The 18,710-nt window shown below is 34.8% G+C and overlaps 1 long non-coding RNA gene across 16 annotated transcripts in view; it reads left to right on the forward strand.

Moving 5' to 3' along the window:
• The first annotated feature begins 3,290 nt into the window (after window positions 1-3,290).
• Window positions 3,291-18,710, forward strand: part of LOC144301774 (uncharacterized) — a 268,953-nt gene continuing 253,533 nt past the window's right edge. For 9 of the 16 annotated variants that reach the window (XR_013368623.1, XR_013368611.1, XR_013368615.1 and 6 more), the window contains exons 1-5: window positions 3,291-3,361; window positions 3,875-3,969; window positions 5,057-5,240; window positions 6,495-6,582; window positions 15,618-15,775. This is a non-coding gene — a long non-coding RNA (uncharacterized LOC144301774). Of the gene's footprint in view, window positions 3,445-3,874; window positions 3,970-5,056; window positions 5,241-6,494; window positions 6,583-15,617; window positions 15,776-18,710 lie in introns of all 16 variants that reach the window. The other 7 variants (XR_013368612.1, XR_013368621.1, XR_013368613.1 and 4 more) reach the window with 7 other exon arrangements.

Raw genomic sequence — 18,710 nt, forward strand, 5'->3', positions numbered from 1 at the left:
TAGTCTAATTCCAAACCTATATAAAGACATTACAAAAGTGAGAGAGAGAAAAAACTACAGGCCAATATCTCTGATGAACATAAATGCAAAATCCTCAACAGAATATTAGCAAACTGAATCTAACAATTCATTAAAATTCATTCACTATGATCAAGTGGGATTTATTCCTGGGATGCAAAGGTGGTTTAATATTTGCAAATCAATGTGATACATCACATCAATAAGAGAAAGGATAAAAACAAAATGATCATTTCAATAGATGCAGAAAAAGCATTGACAATTTCCATTCATAATAAAAACCCTCAACAAGTAGGTTTAGAGGGAACATACCTTAACATAATAAAGGCCTTTTATGAAAAACCCATAGCTAACATCATACTCAATGGTAAAATCTGAGACCTTCCCCCTAAGATCAAGAACAAGATAAGGATATCCACTCTGCCTAGTTTTATTCAACATAGTACTGAAAGTCCTAGCCACCACAGTCAGAAAACAAAAAGAAATAATAGGTATCCAAGGAAAAACTAAAAGGTAAGGAAAACTAAAACTATCACTATTTGCAGATGACCTGATACTATATATAGAAAACCCTGAAGACTTCACCAAAAAACTATTAGAATTGATAAATGGATTCAATAAGGTTACAGAATACAAAATCAATGTACAGAAGTATGTTCCATTTCTATATACTAATAATGAAGCAATAGAAAAATTAAGAAAACAATCCCATTTACAATTGCACTGAAAATAATAAAATATCTAGGTATAAGGTATAAACTTAACCAAGGAAGTGGAAGACCTGTTATCTGAAAACTATAAAATATTAATGAAAGGTAACTGAAAACCATACAAACAAATGGAAAGATATTTCATGCTCATGGACTGGAAGAACAAATATTGTTAAATGTTCTTATTACTTAAAGCAATCTACAAATTTAATGTAATCACTGTCAAAATACCAACAGTATTTTTTACAGAGATAGAACAATCCTAAAACTTATATGGAACCAAAAATGGCTCAAATAACCAAAACCAAAACCAAAACAAAAACAAACTAACAAAAAACTTTAAATAAACAAAGCTGGAAGTGTCAATTCCAGACTTCAAATTATACTATAAAGCCATAGTAATCGGGGTGCCTGGGTAACACAGTCAGTTGAAATTAAAGGGATTTTGAAATGTGTCCATGTATCCATATGAAGGGTGATGAAAGCAGGATGATATTTTGAAAATATAATTAGACTCTTCTATCCACGAAATATAACCAAGCACAGCTGCACAGATTTCTGAAGATAAAACTCCAGAATTATTGCAAGACAGTATATTCTCCTAAAGAAAAAAATTGAAAGATTTCTCTGGTGAAACTACCCAGTCAATGGGATAAAATGTATATTTTAAAGTTGAAATGCCAGCCTGATTAACCTCTGCTAATACTAATTACTTAGCCAATTTCTTACATGCTCATGGTGTTTACAATGTAGTGTTAGATCATTCAAAAATGCAATTAGGCACATGGGGTTCACTTGTTTGAAGAAAAGCTCAAATTTGAAAGACAATGAAAATGGAGGGGAAAAAAAAACAAATGTAAGAAAATGCAGAGACATGAAAACTTCCAAGTAGTTTCCTTCTACAGTTTAGGAGAGAATTCCATTCATTGAACAATGAAAGATAAATATAAAAAAATATTTAGAGGATAACAAGAATGCATTGAAATTAAAGAACATAATAAGGAATAATTCAGTAGAAGAGTTAGATCAAGGAACTATTAAAAGAATCTTGTGTGGGATCCCTGGGTGGCGCAGCGGTTTGGCGCCTGCCTTTGGCCCAGGGCGCGATCCTGGAGACCCGGGATCGAATCCCACGTCGGGCTCCCGGTGCATGGAGCCTGCTTCTCCCTCTGCCTGTGTCTCTGCCTCTCTCTCTCTGTGTGCGTGACTATCATAAATAAATAAAAAAAAAAAATTTAAAAAAAAATCTTATAAAAAAATAAAAAAAAAGAATCTTGTGTAATAGATGGAGAATTTGGTATACAATATGAAACAACTAAGAATTCAGTGATTCAGTTCACGAAGTCCAATACCCTGAAAATAGTAGTTTAGACCTTAAACTCCTATGGTGAAAATGATGGGGGAATATTATCAAACAAATAATTCAAGAAAATTTGTCAAAGACAACCAGAGCATATCATTGTGAAATTTTAAAACAGAGTGGTTAAAGGGAGATTTCACTCTTTTGTAGAGAGAATACAAAGACAGTGGGAGATTGCAGGCAAAGGATTAGTAAACAGAACAGCATCAAGCTTCTCAACAGGGAGACCAAAATTTTAAGATCATAAAACAATGTTCAAAATTCTGAGGAAAATCATTTCCAAGAGCAAGGAAAAAGGAAATTAAACTGACTCCTTCTCTGTCATCTGTAGGCAGGAGAACTGTCTTTCAGAATCTGAGGATGGACTCATGAAAGTGACATAGAAAACTAACATGAGGAATTTGTTTACAGCAGGAAATAAAAGTTGTAAAGGAAAAAAATATCATAGTATAAAACTACTAAACTTCCTTCTCATAAAAGTGTATTGATAATTCTGTGAACCTTGAACATTAATTGCTTTAACTAAAACACTAACAGAGCCATATCGGTATAGGTAAAGAGGTGTGTATGAAGGTAAGGGTTTTAGGGGGGTATAAGAAATATAAGTGTTTATTTTAGGAAGAAAAAATGAAACATTAAGAAGGTAAATTGGAGGAAAATAAGATGAGAGTAAAAGCTTTAAGAGAGGGCAGCCTGGTTGGCTCAGCGGTTTAGTGCAGCCTTCAGCCCAGGGCGTGATCCTGGAGACAAGGGATAGAGTCCCATGTCGGGCTCCCTGCATGGAGCCTGCTTCTCCCTCTGCCTGTATCTCTGCCTCTCTCTCTCTCTCTCTCTCTCTCTCTGTGTCTCTCATGAATAAATAAATAAAATCTTTTAAAAAGAAAAAAAAAAGCTTTAAGAGATTTAAATTTGGTCACTTCTTGGATCTGTGAGTAAAGGATTTTTATCCTGAGGTCGCTTTTTTTTGTTATAAGCCTTCAAGAATGATTAAGGTTTTATATTTTATAACATAAAACTTTGATAATAATAGTAATATGTCCATAACTGATTTTAGTCTTTACCTTTTATTGAAAAACAGAATGTGTATTGTAAGGATCATCATTTTTCAGGATTCTTTCCTGTTTGCTAACTCTAGTGCTCAGTTTCTGCCATAGAATCTTGAGGTTTGATGCAGTATTGTTACAATTGTTTTGTCATTTTCTGCGGGGCACAGTGTTCTAACCTCACAGCTGTGCCACTTGTAAAAGCCTGTGATCTAATCCTTAATTGCCAGGTAAACTGAAAAATGGAAAATGTTGGAAGAAAGATTTGATCCATGATAATATTTTTAATGATTTTCTTTCTCTGGTGACCAAGGTACTTGACAAAGCCTTCTAAATTGTTCTTAGTAGCCACATTTATTATTTATGCAATTACTCTTCTTGATACTCAAAAGCCTAGTGATAAAAGAAGGGGAACTGGACATAGGAAGAAAATAAGTTTGGTTTTTTTTTTCTTTTTTTTAAGATTTTATTTATTTGACAGAGAGAGAGAGAGAGAGCCAGAGAGAACAAAGAAGGTGAATGGCAGAGACAGAGGGAGAGGGAAAAAGCAGATTCCCCACTGAGCAAGGAGGCTGATGTAGGGCTTGATTCCAAGACCCTGAGTCATGACCCGAGCTGAAGGCAGACGCTTAACTAACAGGGCCACCCAGGAGCCCAAAAATAAGTTTTATATAGAGTTCGAGTACATCTGAAATTTGAGAACTATTAACATTGATAGAAATTTTCTGCTGCTTATGGCCTAGGGTATATTTTGGAGATGTGTAGGTAGGAAGAATGTTCATTTGACAAGAACAGAAGCAAACAAAATTAAGATCGGCATCTCTTCTTAACAAGCATGGTAAATTGTATTGAATATCCCAGTCCTTCATCCCTCCTAGTGCCCAGTGCCTTTGATCTGTTTCTTTGTAGGGGCTTTCTGACTTTAGGTTTGGTCGTGCAACCTGCTTAGCCAATGCAATAAGGAAGACATGACAGCATGTCTTTTCCAAATCTAGGTCTTCTGAGGCCTCTTCAGGGCTTACGCTCGCTTTTTGGCTTTTCTGATTACCTTGAAAACATGAGAGAGACCATGGAAATCTATTGAAGAATGAGAGAAGCCTAAATCTTGGAAAGCCAGCTGATCCTCAGATGTGGCTAGACATGCCAGTGAGCCCAGCAAAAACAGAGGTGCCTTGGCAATCCCAGATGACACCATGTACATGAGAAACACACACTGATTAGTGTTTGCTCCTAAGACCCTGTGGTTACTTTATGTGTAATTTTATGTGGCAGTGAGTAATTGATAAACAAATTAAAATCCTTACATTTATTTAAGATTTTATTTATGTATTCATGAGAGACACAGAGAGGTAGAGACATAGGCAGAGGGAGAAGCAGGCTCCCTGCGGGGAGCCTGATACTGGACTAGATTTTAGGACCCCAGAATCACGACCTAAGCCAAAGGCACATGCTCAATCACTGAGCCACCCAGGCATCCCAATGTTTACATTTATTTAAAAAATCCCCAGATTAATACCTTCATGTAGACCTTTGAATTATACAGCTTATAGCTCCAATGTATTAAAATATAAGAAACTGTTAAATTATAGTCTAATTAACTTAACATTTAATAATAATGTTGTAGAATTCAGTGCTAAATTTTTATTTAATTACTTTAACTTGTGTCCTACGAATGCAAATATCTTTAATCAAAATTTTATCAGGTAACTTTTGTTTTTTACAAAACAGCGTAATTGTCACCATAAAATATTATTGCTTTGATACATGAAGAAAATTCTTAGTGATATCTGAAAATAAATAAGTCCAATATTAAGAGTTAAAATTTTTCTACTATAAACATGTCTTTAGTTTCCTATAGCTGCCATAACAATGTGCCAGAAACCGGGTGCCTTAAGAAAACAGAAATTTATTCTCTTACATTTCAGGAGTCAGAAGTCTGAAATCAAGGTATTAGCAGACAGAGTTGGTTACTTCTAAAGATTGGGAGAAACCACTCCACGCCTTTTTCCTAGCTTCAGGTGCTGCAGGGGATGCTTGGCATTCCTTAGCTTATATCATCTCAATCACTGGCTCAGTCTTCACAGCATCTCCACCCTGCATGTCATCCAGGTATAAGGACATTAGTCATCAGTCACATAGATCCAGGCTAAATCCAGTATGAGCTCTTTTTGATATTCTTTTTTTTTTTTTAATTTTATTTATTTATTCATAGACAGAGAGAGAGGCAGAGACACAGGCAGAGGGAGAAGCAGGCACCATGCAGGGAGCCTGACGTGGGACTCGATCCAGGGTCTCCAGGATCACGCCCTGGGCTGCAGGCTGCGCTAAACCCCTGCGCCACCGGGCTGCCCTGATATTCTTAATTATACCTGAAAAGGCACTATTTTCAAATAAGGTCACATTCACAGGTAGTGGAAATTTGGACTAGGACTTTTTTTTTTTTTTTTTTGTGGGACACAGTTCAAACAACTACAATATCTAAAATATAATTCTAAATATTATTAAAAAATAAAACCTATCAAAGACTTTGGGTACTACTCTACTGTTAATCTTTGCCAAGACTTATAGTCATTCAAATTTATGTAGAAAGGAGACCTCAGAAAGCATCTACTCTTACCTCTTTTACAGGTGAGATAATAAGAAGACATAACTCATTTTAGTTGGAAGTCAGAAGTAAAACAGTGTGTAGGTGCCTAACTTTTTAAGTAAAGTCAATTTTTCAGTAAAGGCAGCCAGACGTCCAATCTCTTTGCCACACATTATTTGTGTGTCACAGATGACTCCTCAAACTTTTGAATATCAGTTTTATCATGTTGAAATTATGTATCATATTTGCCTCAAAGCATTATTACAGTGATTAAATGAAATTAAATATCTACTATAATATTTGGTATATTGTAGATTAAGAAGCTTAGCAGAGTTTCAAATAGAAAATGACAGAGCTTCTTGATGCCTAATCCTTGGTCCCATTACTCCTTTTACATTAAAAGATTGAGCTCTGGGGTTCTCCTCTGTGTTCTAGAAACTAGTATTCCCATAGAGCCTTATTATTGTGACATTTCATAAAAATCCTGTCAGTCTTTTCATGATCTTCATGTGAATATTATGAAAAATTACAACAGTAAATCCACATGCAAATACATAGGGAAAAAATGAAAAGCTGTAATTGGAAAATGTTTCTCCCTAATAGAAAATAATTACCAACTTCTCTGAAATAAATGAACAGTATTTCTTTGATTTTGTATATATAATATTCATTCATTGGTTATTTCAACAACTATAAAATGGGCCTTTATTTGTGCCTGGAATCATGCTCCATTAAAAAATGATAATACTTTTCTTTTTCCCTTACACCTTATGAAGTTTGAAGTCTAATTGGAGAAGACATTGGTGATAAAGTAGTCTCCCCAGGGAAGCAGCTGGTCTCCCCTGGAAGAAGCATTCTCCCGTGGTAAACTAATTTCTCCTTTGAGTTCTATAATAATATGTTTATAAGTACCACTAAGAATATTATAGCTGAATGACCACAAATGTAAGATTTAAAGATACATGTAGAGAAGAAATTCACATTCATGATTATTTATAGAGAGGAAATAACACATATCGGAGATTTTCCAATTGAACTTTGTAAATTGGTTCGGATTTCTCAAACATACAGATGTTACAAATAGTTCAAGGAACTTTCATATACACTAACCAGTTTCAGCAGTTGTTTGCATTCCACCCCATTTTAGTCATATTCTCTCTCTTCCTTCCCACTCTTATCCATCCCTCTCCTTCTTCTGTATCATCTATGTATCATCCTATCACCAATACCATTTAAGGATAAATGTATTCATTTCTTGTGATTGCCATAGGAAGTTACCACTTAGTTGTGTACAACACAAGTTGGTGGTTTTAAATGAAAGAAATTTATTCTCTCACAGTTCTGGCATCTAGACATCCAAAATCAAGATATCAACAGTATTGTGTTACCTCCATAGACTCTAGGGGAGAATCCCTTCATTGCTTCTAGCTTCTGGAGCTGTAGGTATTCATTGACTTGTGGCCACATTACTTCGGTCTCTGCCTTCTTACATTGCTGCTTCTGCTTGTGTCCCAAAACTGCATCTGAATCTCTTTCCTATAAAGATGAATCTGTTCCTATTTAGGACCCACTCTTAATCAAGGATATCCTCTTCATCTCTAGAACTAGAATTTGATCACATGTTTTGCCATACATAAAGTAATATTCACATGATCTAGGGATAGGAATTTAATATATTTTGGGGGGCCATTTTTTATTCTCTACAAGTAAGAAATATCCTGACCCTTTATCCCAACTTTCTTACATATTACATATTTCCTAAGAAGTATATTCTCTTAAGTGAATGTAAGACAGTTGACAAAATTAGATAATCTAACATTGATATAATCAGTGTTTACCTAATCATATTGGAGTCTGAGGCAAAAAGGAAAAACCCTAAATAATACTGTAATAATTTAAAGTGGATACTTTGTTCATCATGGATTTTTGCATTAAGCTTTTTAAAATATTACCTTCAGATAGTATTTATTTTGATTGCTGAGGTTTTTATTTGTTAGTATAAAATTTACCCCTGAGAAGAATGGCTCCCTTGTTTCACACTATCCCAGTCTTAATCCATAGCCTGTATTGGAATCTTAACAGTTTTCCCAATGTTATTCTTAATAGCCATCTTCTCCCATCCAGAATTCAGGATCATGGGTCACACTTATGTATGTCTCAACCTTTCTCTTCTATATTAATCGTGATATTTTGAGGAGAAGAGGTCGGTTATTTTGTAGGATGGCTACCAGTTTGGATTTTGGGTTGGCCAGCTCTTTCTTTGTATTTGACATATATGTGTGATAGCAGGAATATCACTGAAATAATGTATCTTTTTTTTTAGGGTATTGTATTAGGAATAATATGATGTTGCTTTGTTCCACTGAGTGGTGATTGGTTAGGTCAAGACTGGTGACCTGTCATTTTTCTCCACCATAGTTACTTTTTTCTCTCTATAATTATTAAACAGGTTTTAGAATACTTTTGGCAACTATGCAAATATCTTATTCATTGTCAAAATTTCACTCAACTGCTCTAATAACCATTGATTTCTAAGTTCTTTGTTACAGAAATTACAACTGTTTTATACTATATTTGTAAATGTATTTTAGTTGAAATTCTACAGTAAGAGATTTTCACTCTATATGTGTATGTGTGTGCCTAGATATAGATAGATACAGATATAAATATCAACTCAAACTTTTATATTCTATTCAATGAGACATTAAGCTGTCCTTAGTATGATTAGTGAGAACTCTTCTTGCTGACTTTTGGATACTTTTGAGAAATCCCCATAATTCCTTCCTGGAACTTTTCTCATGTTCCTGACCCAAAAAAGATGTAAGAATATCATCTACTATTTTATATGTAGCAGTCCTGGAATTAGCCATTTGTTCAAAAAGTTTGGTAGCTTTTAGTGTGGAATGGCCTCTATTACTTTTGATGATGTTAGCTGTCATTTAGAGCCTTATACCCTTTATATAATATGACAGTTTCCTGTGGCTTCTTTCAAGATTTTCTCTTTATTTTGGGGTGTTGTCATTTTGACTTTGATGTGCTTTAGTGTGATTGTATTTACCCAGCTCACAGTGTACTGTTCTTCTTAAATCCGTAAGTTTAAGTTTTTCATCAGATTTGAACTATGTTTAGCCTTTTATTCAAATATTGTTTTCTATATCTTCTCTTCTTTTGGGGGGAATATAAATATGCATATCTTAGAACATTTTATAGAGTCCCAAAGGCTATTGGATTTTTCTCATATTAATTTTCTTCCTCTTATACATATAATAAATGTATAACTCTATTGAATTTTTATAATGTCCTACATACAGGTCATTGAATTTCTGTTTATTTTGTTTATTTTTCTCTTTGTTGTGAAGTGTTGATCTATCTTTGAGTTCACGGACTTTTTATTCCCTGCTGTCTAGCTCATCAAGGAGTTTTTTTTTATTTTACTTATGTTGTTTAATTTAGTTTTTATAGAACTTCCTTTGTTTTTCATAATTACAGATTTACTGCTCATATTCCCCCAAATATTCATTGTAATTAAATATTGTTTCAGGACCTTGGATATATTTATGATAGCCGACTTCAATCCCTCATCTGATAATTTCAGCATGTATGTCTTCTTGGAAATCTTTTCTGTTGACTTCTTTTTTTCTGAGTATGAATTGTTTGTTGATTATTCACATGTCTACTAATATTTCTATTGCATTTTAGGCAATAGAAATATGTGGTGGGGTTCTTGTTCTATTTATATTCTTCTTAAGTGTATTGATATTTGTTCAAGCACTGAGTTTAAATGAGTTGAACTCAAACTGCAAACTGTTTCTTTTATGATGGTCAGCAACTGAAAATCTGCATCCTTCCAGTTTCTCACTGCTTTATTTGACAGAGCCTTGTATCTCATTAATGCTTAACTAGATCAGTGTCTAATCATGGATTTTGCAAATTTTATAGATAGATTTTGGCATTTATTCCATATGCAACTACTTTTTTTAAAGGCATCCCCCCAAAAAATAAATAAATAAAGGGATCCCCCCTTAATCTCCTAGCCAATATGCCAGTTTCAAAGTCAGTGTGCTGACCTCCTACACTCTGTACTATAGGGATCAGGGCTTATTGTCCACCAGAATCGTGAAAACACTTAAATCACATACGGTCCACTTGCTGCCTTTCAGAGGTCATCCTTCTCAAGACTCTTCCTGTTTTAGGTCAATACCTAAATATAATATTTCTTAATACTCCATCTAGATTTTATAGGTTTTACCTATGGGAGAGTTTAACTATACATATTTCTCTGTTATTACTGAAAGGTAGAATCTTTTTTTTTTTTTTTTAATTTTTATTTATTCATGATAGGCACACAGTGAGAGAGAGAAAGGCAGAGACATAGGCAGAGGGAGAAGCAAGCTCCATGCACCGGGAGCCCGACGTGGGATTCGATCCCGGATCTCCAGGATCGCGCCCTGGGCCAAAGGCAGGCGCCAAACCGCTGCGCCACCCAGGGATCCCTGAAAGGTAGAATCTTAAAGTTATTTCTAAACTTGAAGATTTTTTAAAATTAAAATTTATATTAACCTGAAAGTGGAACTGCTCTGATTGAATAAAGAAATGGGCATGGGATCTTGCCCTTTCTCAATTCTATGAGCACGTACAACACAAAATTATTCATGTGGTACTCCCCCAAATACTACATTTCCATGGACTGTTGGAAATATACCAAATAATGAATATATAAGATGGAAGCCTATACCATAAAGAATGTGTTCACATATGTGGCCAGAACAATTAACTAAGTTTCACCACAATTTTTAGGCAAACTCCCAATAGACATTTTAAAAAAATGTGTAGCACTTCATATACATTTGAGGGTGTTTTCAAATATATAACTTACTATTCACAGCATGCATATAAGTAGAGCATATATAATTATTATCATTTTAGTACTACTACTATTTTATAATCCTACAAGACATCATGGAAACATGTAATTTCGTGACTGTATATATCCAACACTATGTTAAGAGTTTTGAAGATATCATCTTACTTCGTTTCTATGAAAAGCTTTTGATGGTTTATTAGTTCAGTTATAAAAAGTGAAACTGAGAAACCAAAAGACCTTAAGACTTACTCAAGGAGAAGGTCGTATAAATATGATTCACAAATCAAACCTTAGTCTGTATTCTCGTAAAAGCACATTTTTTCTTTCTTTCTTTTTTAAAAGATTTTATTTATTTATTTATGAGAGGGAGAAAGAGAAAGAGGGAGAGATTGAGAGAAAGAGACAGGCAGAGACACAGGCAGAAGAAGAAGCATGCTCCATTCTATACAGGGAGCCTGATGCGGGACTCAGTACTGGGCCTCCAGGATCACGTCCTGGCTGAAGGCAGGCGCTAAACCACTGAGCCACCCAGGGATCCCCGAAAATCACATTTTTTTCAAATATTATATCATTCTGCATTTTCCACAGAAGGTAAACGTCTTTCAAATGAATTAAATATCTTGACTTTAAATATACAGTCATTCTACAGAAACTGGACTCAAAATCAGTTATTGTAATGGCTGAACTTGGCCATTTTTTGTATTTTATCTTAGTACTTGAAGGAAGGAAGATACAGACAATGTTAAGACTTTAGGACATTTAGTACAACCAGAAATTTCAATGGCTTAACTAAATAAAAATCTAGTTCTTATTTACATAAAGCCTACTGTGAATCCTTTATTTTGGGTTAGAATTTGAACCAGTGGTATCCATTAGAGGTATCATGTGAGGGCTACATTCAAGCACAGATTTTAGGGAAGTAAGAGGGTGAGCTATGTATATCATTTGGAAAAGCAATGATGGGAGAACAAGAGAGAAAGTTCAAAGGTCCATATTGAAACAGTTCTTAGAACATGACGAATAGTAAGAAAACCAGTGCTTTTGATATAGAAAGAGGAAAATATAGAAAGTGAGATTGAGAAAGTAAAGTCTGTAGGTCCTTTAAAACTATTGCCTGTGAATGAGATAGAATTCTTTTTCTTCAGTCCTCCACTCCTGGCCCTAGTACCTATCACCAAAAATTCCATAATGAATCTTGTAATTAAATGAACATCTTTCCTCTCTTCTCTTGAGGACAGATTCTGAGTATGATTGCTATCATATGTGCAACAAATTTCTGTGTTTGGCACCTAATCTGAAAAGACGTGATTTTATTGCTTGTTTCTTTTTTTTTTTTAATTTATTTATTATTTATGATAGTCACAGAGAGAGAGAGAGAGAGGCAGAGACACAGGCAGAGGGAGAAGCAGGCTCCATGCACCGGAAGCCCGACGTGGGATTCGATCCCGGGTCTCCAGGATCGCGCCCTGGGCCAAAGGCAGGCGCTAAACCGCTGCGCCACCCAGGGATCCCTTATTGCTTGTTTCTTGATAAGCTTCAGATTTTGTGTTTCACTTTGCCTCTAATTTTATGGGTCCCCCTGTGAAAATGCAATTCTCTTTATATGCTGAGAACAAAGTCATTGGACTTTCATTATGCTCTTTGACCACAATCAGTTTGGCCCTCTATAAGTGAATTCTACCAGAGCATAGGTTTGGGTTTTTTGCCAAGCCTGGAAATTTGGACATTCTATCCAAGTCAATTGGCTTTTCCATTTCACTGTGCTTGCTGTATGCCGTAACTCACCATTCTATACCTTATCCCTTCAGTTCTACTCTGCCCCAACTAACAGAACTGACACCAACCATAATTTAGTGGTGACATATGGTGCTGACCTCCTGAAGAATGCGAAATGATCTGATACTCCTTTAATTGCATAGTCATCAGTAGGAGTTGATAGGCTACTACTGTTATGTGACTTATTACTGTAAAATGATTCCATGTGTAATGTGCATAAATTTTCTCCAAAATTGTCATTTTGCAGTGGCAATGGAAAAATAGAAATCAAAACAAAAAACAATTAATAAGACCTTGAGAGGTAAAATGATCTGCTTCATTCTAGAAATATGTTTCACCTTGGGAAGGGAAGTCATGATGATGGAAACCTGTAGATTAAGTAAATTGGGAAGAAGTAGTTGTGGAGAACTATTTTAAAAATGAGTAACCCATTAATGAGCAGATTAAAATTATAACCCACGGTTTTGATATATTTTGGAACATCTTTATAATACTACTGAAAGTAATATGATTTTTTTTTCAGTTTTTAAGTTAATGTGACAAAAAAATCCCTGTTTCTGCATCTGTTTTGGGCTCCTTGCAGGGAGCCTGCTTCTCCCTCTGCCTATGTCTCTGTCCTCCCTCTCTGTGTGTTTCTCATGAATAAATAAATAAAATCTTTTTAAAAAATAAAAAACATTAGCAACTTCTGGCATCTAAGTGGCCCAATGGTTGAGCATCTGCCTTTGGCTCAGATCATGATCCCGGAGTCCTGGGATCGAGTCCGGCATCAGGCTCTCACAGGGAGTCGGCTTCTCCCTCTGCCTATGTCTCTGCCTCTCTCTGTGTGTCTCTTGTGAATAAATACAATCTTTAAGAAAAATAAAATAAATAAAAGCAACTTCTATGGCTAAACTTTAGTAAAAGAAACCGGTAACAAATTGCTGCCAAATATATTAAAAACACTCTTAAAGACACATTTGATTTTGGTTCACATGGACTGTGGAACAGCTTTCAGATGAAAGCCCACAGAGAAATATATATCAATCAGTAAAAATAAACCAAAATGCATTTTATTGTAGTGAGTTTCATATTTTTTCTAAGTCAGAATCTATAAAAAGGTAACACTTTTCAGTGAAAAAAGGTATTTTTTCCAAAATAAAATTTATTTATTTATTATCTACCCAGTACCTATTTTTTTTCCTGAATCTGTGTTTCATTAAAGGTGTAGCATTGTGTCAGGAAATGAAGAAAATTTTCCTGAATTAAATTGTAGAAATATTTTTTAGCACCATGGTACTTTCTTTAAGAATTGGACATATTTTCCCTATAGATTGGTTCTAAACTTGATACGTATTAAGGTTTATGATAGAAGAGCTAGAGATAGGTATCCCACTCCTCAATCTGCTTATCCAGAAATGCATGTAGGTTTTCTTTTGCAGATAAGTAAACCATTATCCCCTAAGAATTCATTCTGTTCAATTTTTAAATATGCTTCTCTCTGCTGCCTCCATGACAAAGTGCATGTTTTTGAGCAAAAGAATGTTTCTCATACTTTCCAGGATAGCAGTATACAAATATTCAGGTATTATTGTGAGTCCCTAAATATTTTCATAGAGTAGGCAAGCCTGTAAAACATTAAGAGAGAAAAAAACCCAAATAGCTCCAGGTGTTTAAAGTTCATATTTTCTTTTTCTCAGTTGTTTTAACTGGGAATTCACCTGACTCAAGGCATGAAGCCAGTCTTTCTTCTGATCTCTCCCTTCAAAATCATCATTCTCCATTCCCAAAAGAAATTCATGCCTCTCTTTTACCCATCATGATACTTCACTGTTACTTCACTTTGGGATAAAAAGCCTCAAAGATGCCAAATATGTTGGATGAACAATAGATGAAAATATATAATAGATATGTATGTAATACAAATATAACTATGTATATAACATACATATATTTAACATGATTGTGTATATACAACTATATATAACATATATATGTAACACAAATGTGTAATAACACAAATATATGTGTGTGTGTGTATATATATATATATATATATGTATTGAGACATTATGAGTAATTGACTCGTAATTCTGGAGTCTGAAGAGTCCCACAATCCATAGTCTGTCATTTGCAAGCTGGAGACCTAGGATGCCAGAAGTGTAGTTCATTCCAAGTCTAAAGGCCTGAGAACCATGGTAGCTAGGGCATAAATCCCAGTCGTAGGACAGAAGATAAGAGGAGATGTCCCAGCTCAAATTGTGATGCAGGAAAAAAAAGGAGGAGGCACAAATTGCTTCTTTTTTATACCTTGTGTTCTATTCAGGCTCTCACCAGATTGAATGATACCCACCTACACTGGGAAGAGCCATCTATACTGAGTCTACCAATTCAAATGCTAGTCTCTTCCAGAAACATCTTCCCAGAAACCCCCTGAACCAATGTTTATTTGGGCACCCCATGGTCAATCAGGCTGACATATAAAATCAGTCATCACACCAAGCAAAGTGTAATCCAAAACTGATATTGTGAACAGTATTTTATTCAAGGTATCTACAAACCATAGTAGAAATTTGTGCATTCCAACACACACATAACACATTTTATTAGGGTAGAAAAGTGTCATGAGAAATGAGACATTCTGACCTATTCCACAATGTCTGAATTAAAATGTATTATGGAATATATTTCTGGAAGCAATATCAATTTTTCTTAACAAATTTGCCTCTTCTATCACTAACTATTATCCATCAGTGCATTCATTGTTACTGAGAAAGAGAATCAAGAGGAAGGAAAACATTCAGACCATTAATAAGAGCTATGAAGGAAGTGACATTTGATTTCATTCAGTAACCTCTGATGGTAAAGTAGACTTATTTGTCTGTAGAAATCTTAAGAGCTCCACAATTTGTAAAATGGTATTGGTAAACACATAGTGAAAATAAGCTTAACCACTACTCTGCATTCTCACCATTATTGATCAGAAGAAGGATCCTGGCCATTTCTCTTATTTACTTGTTTCAAAGATATACAACTTTTCATATTTCACATGATTTTAAGAAAGATATAAATTCATGCCCTTATTTTCTTAGATATTTATTTAGAATCACAAGAGAATCCTCTCTTTTTCCTTACCCCTACTACTACCATTTGGCCAAGCCACAGTCCTCTCTCATCTGGATTATCATAGTTGTGTCATAATTACTTTTGTTTGCAAGATACAGCATCCAGAATAATCCTTATGAAACAAATTTCATTATGCCACTCCTGTCTTCTAAAGATTCCACAGTGAAGGAGCCTCAGTGTCCATCAAAAGATGAATGGATAAAGAAGCTGTGGTCTATATATACAATGGAATATTACTCAGCCATCAGAAATGACAAATCCCCGCCATTTGCTTCAACGTGGATGGAACTGGAGGGTAGTATGCTGAGTGAAGTAAGTCAATCAGAGAAGGACAAACATTATATATTCTCATTCATTTGGGGAATATAAAAAAAGTGAAAGGGAATAAAGGGGAAAGGAGAGAAAATGAGTAGGAAATATCAGAGAGGGAGACAGAACATGAGAGACTCCTAACTCTGGGAAATGAACAAGGGGTGGTGGAAACGGAGGTGGGTGGGGGATTGGGGTTACTGGGTGATGGGCACTGAGGGGGGCACTTGGCGGATGAGCACTGGGTCATATGCTATATGTTGGCATACTGAACTCCAATAAAAAATAATTTTTAAAAAATAATATAAAATAATTAAAAAATAAATAAAGGGAAAAGAAATAAAATAAGGATTCCACAGTAAAATGTAGTCCTCACCATCACCAAAGTTCTGAAAAAAATTGGTCCCATTACCTCTTTGGCAGGTGGTGTTACTATTCCTCCTACATACCTGCTCACCCCTCTCAAACCACACCCACTTCCTTGTTCTCCTCCAGCATCCCAGAATATGTTCACTTCAAGATGTTTGCAAGGCCTTATTTGAACCCTTCTATAATGGGCAGCAGGAGAAAGTATTTCAAGTTTCTGTGCTTTTTCTTTAAAAAAAAAAAAGATTTTTATTTATCTATTTATTCATGAGAGAACACAGAGAGAGAGAGGCAGAGACACAGGCAGAGAGAGGCAGATTCCCTGGAGGGAGTCTGATGCAGGACTTGACCCCAGGACTCCAGGATCACGCCCTGGGCCAAAGGCAGGCGCTAAACCACTGAGTCACCTGGGCTTCCCTCTGTGCTTTTTCTTAGAAATAAATATTGGTAATGCTTTAAAAACAGTTGTGAGCAAAAAGTGCAATAGGACAAAAAAGTTACATCAGATTACTGCAATTATTGGAAGACAGTGATAAGAATGTGAACCAAGGTAGAAAGAATAGTAAAAAGAGAATAGACTTTGACATATTTAGAAAGTGTCTGGCCATTTTATGAGGGAAATAAAAAATAAAAAAATAAAAAAAACAGATTCAGAGGCTTGTTTGGGTGACCTAAGGAATAATCACGGCATCAAATGAAAGTGCTTAGATATCGACAGAACTAATCTTTATACACAAATCTGCTCTTCCATAGACTGTATGGCTTGGAAAAGTGCAGAGCTCATAGATCTGAGGGGAGACCATCCTGGACTACCTGGAGGCTTGTTTTCTCTGTCTTTGTATCAGTTTAACATCCAGCTTAGAAGGTCCAGGATAACTCAATTAAGAAACAAAAACTAAAGACTCCCTCAATTAAGCTGCATAGATGTTTACAATAGTCCTAACTCTGAAAACACTCTGAGCATTATGGAGATGGATCCGTGTTCTAACAAAATATAGGCCACGGGAAAGTCAGACCAGCCATGCCCAATTCAAGCTGTGTGATAATATGGTTGTGACCATCCTACTAATTCCTTTAAGACTTCCTTCAGTAAATCTTCATTCATGTGTCTCTTCTGCTTTTTTGCACACATTTTTAACTTTCCTTTGTATATGGCCAATTTTAATCATTTAAAATTTCCCCCTAAGATTTCTAGTTTGTATTTATTATTGTGACTCCCTAATTTTGATTGCAGCCATTAAAAAGAAATCTTGAGATTTGGACAACATGATTCCACATTTTCAAATAGGAAAACAGCAGTCATTGAGATTAACTAAAGGAGAAGTTCAATTAAGAATCTAAACAAAAATCTATGTGTACTGGGTATTGTATGTAAGTGATGAATACTAAGTTCTAAACCTGAAACTAATATTACACTATATGTTAACTAACTGGAATTTAAATAAAAGCTTGAGGAAGAAAAAAAGAATATACACAAAAATCATAGCTCAGAACACTAGGCTAGTCTGTAAATTATCCTGATTCTATAGGGAGATATTTTAAAGAGACTAAACTCCCTTTAATTATACAATCCTGCTCTGCAGGTGTCTAACAATGAATGATTTTTGGCTATAAAGTGGATATATTGATGGTATCTTCAGGATTACTTTTACAGTAACTATGATAATTTATGTCATGTACATATATATTTACTAGTTTTTAAAAATATTAGCTTATATTGTTGGTGCATTATTATTTCTAGACTCTAAACTTTTTGGATTCCTGGACTTGAACCATAGCTACATTTCAAATGCCTACTACAGTGTGTGATAAAGACCAAGTTTTCAATATATATTTCTTTAAGGAATTAACCATTTACATGACCTGATTCCACAGTGTTTCACTTTTAAATGATTATGGAAAATTGATATTGGAAGAAAAATTCAATTAAATTTGAACCAGTGCAGTTCCAAATATGTAATAATATTTGTAAGAATAAAGGAAATAGTGTCATTTTCAAATATTTACACCTTCTTCTATTACCAAGTTTACATCAAAAACTAAATGTTTTCCCCCTACTTTTGCTAATTTTCTTTAAAAAAAAAAAAGATTTATTTGAGAGAGAGAGAGAGGGAGGAAGAGAGAGAGAAAGCATGGACAAGCATATGAGTGGGGGGAGAAGCAGAGGAAGAGAGAGAGAGAGAATCTCAACCAGACTCCCTGCTGACTATGGAGACCCAATGGGGCTTGATCTTACGACCCATGAGATTATGACCAGAACTGAAATCAAGAGTTGTTTGCTTAACTAACTGAGCTACCCAAGTGCCCCTCATTCCATTATTTTCTTTCCTTAAATTATACATGGGCTATGCTTTTGTCCATCTAATTTGAAAGTTATAAAAATTATATTTTAAGCATACAATAAGTGTTTAGAAAACCTCTTTTTTGTGTGTCATCATTAAATATCATAAGAAACCACCATGTATGCAAAGCTAAATAAAAAAATATAATTCTAGAAGATATTTTAACCATATCTCAGTCCCTAATAGAAGTAATTTTCTGTATTTTGACCTAATATACCTTTATTATTAAA

The sequence above is a fragment of the Canis aureus genome, chromosome 30, assembly GCF_053574225.1.
Source record: "Canis aureus isolate CA01 chromosome 30, VMU_Caureus_v.1.0, whole genome shotgun sequence".
Lineage (NCBI taxonomy): Eukaryota > Metazoa > Chordata > Mammalia > Carnivora > Canidae > Canis > Canis aureus.